At 33.3% G+C, this 10,771-nt stretch overlaps 2 pseudogenes across 1 annotated transcript; one reads left to right on the top strand and one right to left on the bottom strand.

The window, feature by feature from the left end:
* The first annotated feature begins 2,923 nt into the window (after positions 1–2,923).
* Positions 2,924–7,274, top strand: LOC111296773 (polygalacturonase-like; annotated as a pseudogene). The gene is made up of 10 exons (XR_016325867.1): positions 2,924–3,316; positions 3,995–4,126; positions 4,250–4,417; positions 4,541–4,561; positions 5,639–5,846; positions 5,936–6,017; positions 6,193–6,301; positions 6,399–6,526; positions 6,622–6,951; positions 7,034–7,274. The product of XR_016325867.1 is annotated as a polygalacturonase-like (transcript).
* Positions 7,275–8,855: 1,581 nt separating this feature from the next.
* LOC149515671 (uncharacterized) lies at positions 8,856–10,716 on the bottom strand (annotated as a pseudogene).
* Positions 10,717–10,771: the final 55 nt, after the last annotated feature.

Raw genomic sequence — 10,771 nt, 5'->3', positions numbered from 1 at the left:
GTGATAAAGGCAGAATCGAGATGTTTAGTTCTTGATAAGGACATTGAATTTGGAAAGAGATTTCTTACAGAAAGAATGTGAGAATTAAATGGACGAGATTATTAAGAGTTACACTGGCTCGATCTTAGAAGAATAGTGTAACTTGGTCTTTGAAGAATCAAGGGTTCGAGGCCCAAGAAAAAAGCTTAAGAAACTTAAGTACCATAATTGAATGGGAATTAATTAGCAATTGCATAGTATTCATTGAATTTTTCATGCATCGCATTTCGCATTAGCATATACTGCATTTAGAAAAGTATGATGTATAAAATCAAAAAGCTAGGGTATTCCAAAATCCCACATAAAGAGAACAAATGTGAAGACTTTTTCAAATTTAAGAAAAAGCTTGTCAAGTAAGTTTTTAATTCTTGAAATAGGATATCTCTCGGTATCAGGATCGATTTGCAAGACCTTTGGGCGTAATCTTTTAAAATTCCTTCAAACATGATCTTTGACTCCTTTTGACATGATTGTCAAGGAGTATTTTATATTTCAAAGTTTTATTGCCTCTATTTAGAGGAGCCATTTATTTTCTTGAAAGTTCTGTTGCCTCTATTTAGAGAAGCATTTATTTTTCAAAGTTCTGCTACCTCTGATTAAATGAGTTATTTATTTTTCAAAGTTGTTAAGCCTCTGATTAGAAGAGTTATTTATTTTCTAAAGTTGTTAAGCCTCTGATTAAAGGAGTTATTTATTTTCCAAAGTCGTTGAGCCTTTGCCTAGAGGAGCTTAATCAAAATTTCAACCAAAAAAAAAAAAAAAAAGTCAAGTGGAGCTTTGAATGGGTGTCTACGTCTTTGCACAATTCCTGTTTCACAGAAAATGTGCAAAGATGGGCAGTTATAGACACCTAATTTGGTCCAGGCCTAGATCAATTGGGCCTAGTCCAAATGGGTAAGCCCATTTTGTATTTTGTATTTTATTTTATTATTATTATTTATCAATATATATTTTTTATTATTATTTATCTATTTATGTATTTTTATTTATCTATTAATATATTTTTTATTATTTATCTATTAATATATATTTTTTATTTTATCTTTTTTTTATTGATTTTCGGCTAGGATTAGGATAAAAAAAATTGGATTTGGCCATGACATTGGAGGCTGACAAAATTGGGATTGGATTCAAAGATTGAATCAAATCCCATAGGGAGTTGGGATTGATTAAAAACTCTTCTGATCAATCCCTATAAATAGGTCTATAGATCATACAAGAAAAGGAGAGAGAGGAAACAGAAACTAAAAAAGGTTCTGGTGTGTTAGAAACAACTTTAGGAATTTGTGAAAAAAAAATTTTAGAATTTTTGAAGTTTTTTTCTGGAAATTTTCTAGAATCCAACAAAATTTTTCGATGAGATTGAAGTTTTCTAACGTATTTTCGGCCAACTTTGAAGTTTTCGATGTGTTTTTTCAAATTCTGATAGATATTCAACCGAAATCTGGATTCTATTTAGAGAGAAAGAAGAGAAAAAGAAAGAGGAGAGAGAGAAAGAAAGGTGCAATCTACAAAAAAACTGCGATTGGAGCCTTTTATAACTGTCGAAAATGACGTCATTTTAACCTTACTATTTTCAGAGGATCAGCGCATTTTGAAATCGGGTGACCCGACCTGAGCACCAACCCGCGTCTCTGCCTAGACCCCAGCCAAACCGAGCCGAGCCATTTCCAGTCGAGCCACACGTTTAAACCACTTCTATCTTTTAAGTCGAGTCGCATTAAGTCGAGCCGAGCCGTTCCAAAGATTTTTTTTTATTATTATTATCATTATTATTATTATTAATTGATTACATTAGAATTATTTGCTATTCTTTATTTTATTTTTATTTTTTATTTTATTTTTTTAATAATTTTCTTAAAATAAAATTCTAAAAAATATTTTTGAGGAAAAGTTGAAAACATCTCGAAATTACAGTTTCAGAAAAACAATTTGAGAAAAAGTTTAAAATACCAATTTTTCTTTTTAAAAAAAATGTTTTAAGGAAAAGTTGAAAGTATCAATTTTTTTAAAAATAGAAACTCCTCAAATGCTTTTGAGAAAAAATTGAAAGTATCAATTTTCTTTGTACAAAAGCAATGAGTTTTTGAAAAGAAAAAGATTTATATCTAAAGCTGAATCATTATTCTTTTTTCATTTTATTTCTTTTCCTTTTTGTTTCTTGAATTTTCTTTAAGATTAAATAATCAGACGATGGAGCCTCTGCAAGTAAAACAGTAGTTCCCTTGCATACTCTTGAGGTGAGAAAATTTTTTTAATTTTTTGCTAAAAGTATTAGAGTCAATTGAGAATAATTTTCAATAATTAATTACTTGATAAATTTTAAGGCTTATTGGATAACACAAAATTAAGCTGGTACCATCTTTTGATAGACGTTGTGAGGGTGCTATAACCTTCCTCACATGTAACCGTACTTTCGAATCATATTCTGATTAACAGACTCAAACCTATTCTTTTAGAGACCCTTAAACTTAGGTGTTATTTGAAAATATAGATTCTTTAAGAGGTCAATCGCACCTAAACAAAAAAAGATTAGTGGCGACTCTTAAAGCCAATGTCTAGCGATAGATCATTAAATCTAGACGTTATGACAGCATTAATTTGAAACCATTTTAAAATATATAGTTTTTTTTTTTTTGCCTTAGAGATTTTTTAATAGTATATATATGTATATTCATATATATATTTATATTTATTTATTTGTTTGTTTGTTTGAGCAGTGGATGGAGCAAAAGTCTGAGGCTAAACCAAGAGATTATTTCGTCTGAATCTCTCATAGCCCAGACCATACCTCAAGAGTCTTGCCCAAAGACACTAAACAATCTCTCTTTTCTCAACTTTTTTCCCTATAAATAAAGAATCTCATCATTATACTAATACACCACCAAACCAATCTCTCCAAGCTTTCATATTAGTATAGTTTTTCGTTTTCTTCTATCTCTTACAAAAGAAGAAACATATGGCTCTACAAATCAGACAAGTACTAGTAGTGCTATATTTCATTACCTTTTTCTCTTTTTTCTTATGTTACAACACTTTGAAAGAGTAGCCACCTTCTTCTTATAATAATTACTTTGAAGAATTAGTAGCTGCTGGCTAGGATCCACAAGCATACCCTTCATATTTCAACACCATTGAAGATGGGAAGTTTAAGGATTTGATGAGGTCGAGGATTGAAGTTCTTGGCCTCCAGAGGTTAGGTATGACATCAACTTCAACCAAAACAGTTAATGTGGATGATTTTGGAGCAACCGGTGATGAAACTGATGACACCGAGGTTAGAATATATTAAATTTTGTTGCATTTTCCTTTCTTTTTTTTTTGGCAATTGTACTCTTTACATGCATGGCTATTTGATGATTTTCGTAATTATAGTTATATTGGATCTAATATACTTTAAAAAAAATGAAAATTTTGTTCGTTGATTTGTTTTAAAATCTAAATTATAAATCACATCATTAGTATGTGATTTTTATGTAATACTTTATTTTCATTCATCATTTGAAAAACTTAGTTTTCCTATTCACAATTTTTTTAATCTATTTCAAACTTAGTTAGAAGAATTTGTCACGTAGGAATTATATTCATATTTTAGTGGTGTGTTAAGGGAAGGATAAAACAAACTTAAAAGGTTGCAAATGAAAAAGTCAAGTTTTTTAGATCATCAAAGAAAATAAAACATATATAGCAAAAAAAAAAAAAAAAAGTCATAAAGAAATTGTGCATATGTCAATAAGTTACTTTAGAGATTATCTCAAACTAATTAATCTCTTATAATATATTTTTAAGCAAATTAATCTCTTATACTTAATTTGCCATTACATGTGAGCGTCCATTGCTGCTTGCAACTTGCTAGTCATTTCTTTATCTTTTTTTCTGCTTTTTTCCTTCCTTTTTGATGAGATTATACATGCAAGTCTAATTCCTCGATGTCCATTTTTTCTCTGGAACCAAGGCTTTTGAGAAGGCTTGGAAGGAATCTTGTTCATCAGGGGGTGCAGTTATTCTTGAGGTGCCTGAAGAAAAGTGCTATCTTCTAAAACCTATTAGATTCTCAGGTCCCTGAACGTCGAATCTCACAATCCAGGTTAGCCGAAAACATTTGAACCAATTACTTATATACATTTTAACATTGAATAATTACTTCAACCTCAAGGAATGGATCAGCTGAAGAACTTAATCGACTCGTACGTACTGTAAAAAATTTCAGATATATGGGACCATAGAAGCATCTGATGATAGATCAGACTACAAGGAAGACAGCAGACACTGGCTTGTCTTTGATAACGTTGATAATTTGTTGATTGAAGGTGGTGGGAATATTAATGGTAATGGGAGGATATGGTGGCAGAACTCTTTCAAAATTAACAAAGATCTTGTAAGCCTCCCCCCTCCCCCCCCCCCCCCCTTAAAGTTTGTCTATGTTTGCTCCATATTTTTATGATCTGCAATTCTCTAATCAAACGCTGACTTCTGTTGTATTTCTTTCATTGTTTTGCAGCCATACAAGGAAGCACCAACGGTAGGTCCAAATTTTATTGTTATTTTGTTTGTTTTCTTGCCAACATAGCTACTTATTAACCCTTTAAGTACTTGTCGCCAAAATAACTAAAAAAATCAGATTCACCACAGATTTTCATACGATTAAGACTTTATTTGAATGGGGGGACTTCACTTGAATGAATGGTCGATGAAAAAAAAATTTCATCCTGCCATCACTAAAAATTCAATCCTTAAACAATGTGTTTATATAGTGACAATTCATCAATCATCCAAATGAAGCATAAAAAATAAATACTATTAGGGTATTATTTACATCCTAATGAAGGAAAATCATTCTTTGCACTGTGCTTGTTGAAAACTTATAGTAATTATTAGTTTGTTGGTAGACAAAATTAATTGGAAAGGTTTATGTCTATGATTTTGTTATTTATTAAGTACTTTCATACTGTTGGAGGGACGTGAATTTCCTCAGCTTTGAGTGGAAGGTGGGAACAAAATGTACTTTTTCTTATCAAAATTGCAATTTTACCATATCGAGTTAACTATACCTTTCTCCCATGTTGGCTAAAGATTAAATGTAGCACGGGAGTCGGCTAGAGGTTGGGTAGTAGGGCCGCTGAAGGGCATTAGACTGCCTCCCAACTCTTCCAACTTAGTAAGAAAAACCAGGTTTAGGGCCCGAATTTCTGCTCATTAGATGAGTTTGAGTTAGGCTAAAATTCTTTTGCCCATCAGACTAGATTCAACATGGGCTTGGATCTTTTCTTATTAAGGCCGAGCTTAGGCCAATTCTCTTTAACCCAAAGACTGGCAGAAAAAATATGCTTCGGAGGTGGTGTTGTTGAGTCCAGAGGCGACTGGTTGAAAAAAAGCAGTCTAACGTCAAGTGTTAGGGATTCGAATCTCATATATTTTGGATGCTATCTTTTAAGGCACCGCATGAATAAATTAAATTAAGGTCTGGGTTGCTTTACTTTTTTTAAGTCTTACCTTTATTTTGTTCGTGCAAAGCCATTAAATAGTTTAGTCACAAAAAGTTTAGCCATGTTCATGTCAATTATGGTGTTGTAAAAAGTACTGGAAAACTGTCTTTCAGGCTCCCACCTTCTGCAAGAGCAAAAACTTGATAGTACGAAAATTGTACATCCAAGATGCACAACAAATTCAAGTTTCCTTTGAAAAATGCACCAATGTTCAAGCTTCAAGTCTAACGGTAACAGGCCCAGAGACAAGTCCTAACACTGATGGGATTCATATCACACATTCTCAAAACATCCATATCTCAAACTCTGTCATAGCAGCAGGTATATGGTAATCACACTAAAAAATTCCAAGTAATTTTAATTATTTGCACTACCTTAGTTTAACTTAATATTTTTGTTATGAACTGAAGGTGAGAATTGTGTCTCCATTGTAAGCGGATCCAAAAATGTGCAAGCCATGGACATAACCTGTGGCCCTGGTCATGGAATTAGGTCTTTCAACTCAAACTTAAGCTTATAAGCTTTTATTTTTCATTTTTCATTTTTGTTCTTAACAACAGCTAAGTCAGCCTGAACTGATCATTACAACTCTAAAAACATTGATTAAATCAGTCATCAATATTGATCCCATAGTTTTGATCTATCTGTTTGTGTTGATGGAAGGCAGCATTGGGAGCTTGGGATCTGGGAATTCAAAGGCTTATGTTTCTGGTGTGACTGTTGATGGAGCTAAACTTTCTGGAACCACAAATGGAGTTAGGATCAAGACATGGCAGGCAAATGCAGCCCTGTCAATAATATACATGATGTGAATTCAGGATCCTTTAATTACTCAGCTGACATTAACATCCATCTATAATTAATGATCTCCAGGAAGGGTCAGGAAATGCAGGCAACATCAAATTTCAAAACATTGAAATGTATAATGTGAGCAACCCCATCATCATAGATCAAAACTACTGTGATCAAGACAAACCATGCAAAGAACAGGTGATCAAAGTGCAATTAACTGTTTGTTTATTTATGCAAAAGAGTAATCTATTGCTAGTTCTAATCAGAAGAATTCGATTTGTTCAATTTGTGCAGAGCTCTGCAGTTCAGGAGAAAATGTGGTGTACAAGAACATCAAAAGGACTAGTGCTTCTGAAGTGGCAATAAAATTTGACTGCAGTAAGAGTCATCCTTGCCAAGGGGTTGTGCTACAAAATGTCAACTTACAGGAACAAGAAGATAGAACTGCCTAAGCTATCTGCAACAATGTCAAATTGAGTGAAGGGGAAACTGTTTTCCGTCAATGCCCTCGACCTCGAGAGGAATGGATATCAGTTAGGAGATTGGCCTTGACATGTAAAATATACTACAAATACAAATGGATGTTAATAACACTATCCAGATTATTTGTTAGAGTGAAGAAATCACTTTGGGGGTGAGACAATCACTTTATTTGTTTAAGATGCTTCTTTTTGCTGTCTTATGATTTGGTAAATTATTTCTTGGTGTTATTTCAGGTTTATCAGGGATTAGAACTGCTTGGAGGACTCACTTAGAAACTTACAGAGATTGCTTCTCATTACAATGGCTAGGCTGACTCTGTGAATTAGTCTCTATTAAAGAATAATGAAACCGCCTCTTATTTATTTGGAAATAGATGAGGCAGTTTGTTAATTTGATGTAGGATACACTGTAATAACGTTGTTGTAAAACCTGTGTGTTTGCCTTATTAATAAAATTAAATTCCTATATTCTTGCAGTAACTGAGACTAGTTTAAACTTTACAGCGTGAATCCCTTCACATCAAAGCCGATTTATACGCAGAAAATTTATCGGTTTTCCATTGGCTTCCTGTCATAAAGACTGCAAATATTCTTCATTAAATAGAGATACTCGACTTGGTTCATTTACAGCCTTAATTCTTCTTATGTAAACCACAACCTGAATCCCAGTTCTCCTTTTACCAAAAAAAAAAAAAAAAGACTAATTATAATTATTTCTTTCTTGAAATGGTTAATATCATGAATGATCCTAAATTATAGTAAAGTATTTGATGTGATATCTAAACTAAGAATTTGTTAACTAAAGTAGAACTTGTAGGATTGTTTGTTTATCATGTATCATTATTTGAAGCTAATCATATTATAGGAGAGTACCACATTAATTAATAAATTCATAATTCAGATATCATGTTAGAGATTTTTAAAATTCAGATAATACATTGAATATTTTATTATAGTTTAAAAATCATTCATGATATTAATTTTTTTTGGAAGTTAGAAACTCGAACTAGAACTAGAACAAGAACTAGAACAATTTTTGTGTGGGTATGTACACTAACAAGTTCCTGTATAGCAGGCAAGTAATATTGGTATTTAGTAGAAACTAGAAACCAAGTTTGGTTGCATATTAAAAGGATTTGAAGAGGGTAACAAGCGCTTTGTTTAGGACTCTTATTGTATAGAATACAATCACCATAGAGACATGGAAATGTATTCTAATATTGTGTAGTAGTACTAACAGATGGGCGCACCACTGTTGGAAAGCATTTTTTAATCTACTTAACAATTTCGTTTTGCATTCCATTATCAGATGGTGAATTGTGAAAGTTTAAAAATGAAATGAAAACCGATTATCAGGTTTTGTGCCAATGTTGGTTAAAGATAAAAGCAGAGAAGTCTCTTGAACGTGCAGAGCTGTGGCATAATTAATAATCTGTCTCTCTGGAGTTGGCAAACCTTCAGAGGCGTGGTTGAATATAAAGCCTTAAAGAGCTAGGTGCTCTGGTCATCTTATCCGATCTCAATTTTAGAAACGAGAAAGAGGATGATCTGAGTAGAAAAATAAATTTCCAGGTATGCGAAGTACTCACTTGTGGGATGACCGTAAATCGTAAAGCTATGATTAAACGTATCAATGAAAGTAAAGCATAAAAGATGACAGACTGCTAAAGCTTGTCATTTGTCCATGATCAATCAAGCTTGGACCTTGCGTAGTCAGATGAACATGTTTTACATGATGCTTTTAGTACCATATTTTATCTTTCTGAAAAAGAACTAACTAGCAACGTTAAGTTTTCATAAGACTTTTAAGATTTATGCACCTTATAAAATGTAGTGAAATATTAGCTTTTGGAAAAGCAACATTTGAGTTTAAATTCAAAATCTGGGCCCTGTAATTAGTGTATTTGCCTTTTCAGGTGGTAGACTCCTTCGTGGCTAGCTGTTGCACTGCTTTGACACCTGTAGAAATGGTAGAAAAGCATGCATGATTTCTGGCCTAAAAATTATCCTAAAGTTCCCAACATATAGCATAGATGAAAAATGTTGTTCCTGAGAAAAAGAAGAAATAATTTTGCTACTGATACATGTCATTGATGCTTTTGTGGTAGAGCATTTGTATCTCCACAATATACAATTTGAACTAATCAATAATCACTTACATTTGCATCAAAGCATCTCAACTGTGTGTGCATCTTTCATTTCTTTTCCTCTTCTGTAGCTGGCTTTGATTCTTCTGGGGAAGGTGGAGCTGCAGAAGGGACTCCCCCATCAATGCAACTTCTACACAACTTTTCTATCCATCCTTCAATGTCATTCTCCCCATTTCCACCAAAATGCCTTCCACCACATAGCCGAGCAATGATCCCTGCAATAACACCTATAATAGTGATCACAGCTAGCACTACAATCAGAGTTTCTTGGTTCCCTCACTGCAGGTGGTGCCTCAACTACCGTTACAAAATGATCCTGTAACCTTGCTTCCATAGCTCCCATGACCATGAAAATTGAACTAGATGCTCACAAACTTCTGTTTCTATTTTGGTACTGTAGCAGACTGCGAAGGTTTAGGATATGAAATGTACTATAGGAAACTAGGATGGAAAGAAAAAGTGAAACTTCATGTGTGTATGATGCTTTGGGGTAAATAATGTGGAGAGGAGGGAGAGAGCACTTTGCTTTTTTGGGGTGAAAGAGAGAACACTAAACTGAAATAGGATTCCAGAATTCAAAAAGCATTTCCAGTCTCACTTTTGGGTACTTTGGATCTTCTTTGGTGTGATTATTTCTCTTCCAGCTTTTGATTACTTTATCTGTTTTTTTATATTCTATTCAAATTTCAACGCCTTTTGATAACGATTTCGGTTTCTTTAAGAAAAATCTCAATTTTGAATATCGTGAATAGAGAAAACAGATTTAAGAGAGTTTACTTTTATAAAGATCCGACAGAACTTAATTCCGGATTATTCAGACTCAAAATAATTACCAAATACTGGGAGGTCTCATAAAAAATATATATTTTATTCAAATTGGAGAGCTTTTTGAGGTGTAAAACAGGATTGCCTGCTAGAAACTAAATTTAGAAGGGTACTTCAAACCATGACATTGGTGTGACTGGTGTCTTGAATTCATCTGTGCTGCAACCCTAGTGAAGGATCTTTTAATTCTCTTCCCAATTTGTGCTTACTGGTATCACAAGTTAATGTCAATTAATGTGACTCCCAAGATGAAATGTATTTTAGGTTTTTGGAACTTTCCCAGTTTGTCCCTAGTTGTTTGCTATTTTCTTGTCCCTGTTTAGAAGTAAGAACTCTACAATTTTACTTCCCTTCTCAAAGTCTCGCTCCTCTTGGTCCTGCTACGAGGCCCTGACCAGTTGGCTAGTTTGTCAATTTGCAGAAGATATAGACAGGCATGAAAATGAAACAGCTAAAAGAGTCACCTGACCGAGGAGACCTTTTTCTTGAGACCCTTCAAAGAGCAAGGCCCTGAACCTGAGCACACCATGTGTTAATGCAGGGTGGGAGAAAGAGATTAGGAAATAGTGGCTGGGATTTGCCTATACTTGTGGTATGTCTTACATAAAAGAAAACATCAATTATGGGTCACCCTGGAGAATAAATTTTTAGAAAGAAATACCCTTTTCACTATCATAGCTGTAGATGAATTTAGTGCCTCAGTTCAATAATGCAATCTGGCTTGGAAACTGCACCAGTTTCTGTACATCGTTCTTCTTCCAGGTATGGGAGAAAACAGGATCGAACATTTGATAGTCATCGGAGAATCTTATGATATTACAAAATGAGATTAAAATTTGTATGTTATTTACTCTTTTGAAAAAACGCTTCTTGAATGGATAAACCTTTGATACCCTAATTATTCTTGTAAATTTTTTTTTTTTACATGAGAAAAAAAACACTCGATTCTTTTAAAACAGGATATATGAATTTGTTTATTATTGAGTTAAATACTCAT

This window comes from Durio zibethinus, chromosome 12 (genome assembly GCF_047325235.1).
Source record: "Durio zibethinus cultivar Kanyao isolate XHJ-2024 chromosome 12, ASM4732523v1, whole genome shotgun sequence".
Lineage (NCBI taxonomy): Eukaryota > Viridiplantae > Streptophyta > Magnoliopsida > Malvales > Malvaceae > Durio > Durio zibethinus.
Note: the sequence above shows the minus strand (reverse complement) of the source record. Positions and strands in the feature narration are given on the sequence as shown.